This window comes from Chrysochloris asiatica, unplaced genomic scaffold, assembly GCF_000296735.1.
Source record: "Chrysochloris asiatica unplaced genomic scaffold, ChrAsi1.0 scaffold00298, whole genome shotgun sequence".
NCBI classification, from domain to species: Eukaryota; Metazoa; Chordata; class Mammalia; order Afrosoricida; family Chrysochloridae; genus Chrysochloris; species Chrysochloris asiatica.
The window spans coordinates 1,794,484-1,794,996 of NW_006408816.1; positions in this window are offsets into that span (position 1 = coordinate 1,794,484).

Here is a 513-nt window from a genome sequence, read left to right on the forward strand (position 1 = left end):
CTCAGGTTGGAAGGCACTCAAAATGCCACTGGGGAAGAGCTGCCTCTGCAAAATAGAGTTGACCGTGATGATGGGAATGGAGTAAACCCTGTGAGAGTAAAAGCTATGGGACCTTCATTTGCTAATGGGGTACAACTCAACATGAAGAGAAAGAGCTGTAAACAACCATTAATAATCAGAACATAGAATGTACAAAGTATGCATAAACATCAATATCTTAGGCATTAGTGAGTTGAAATTGACCGGTACTAGCCATTTTGAATCTGACAACCACATGGTTTACTATGCTGTGAATGACACATTGAAGAGGAATGGTGTTACATTCATTGTCAAAAAGAACCTATCCAGATCAGTCATAAAGTACAATGTAAATTATTCAAATTTACACACCAACCACTAAAGCCAGTGAGAGTGAAATAGAAGAATTCTATCAACTTATTAAATCTGAAGTTGATCAAACATGCAATCAAGATGCATTGATCATTACTGGTGATTCAAATGCAAAGGTTGGGA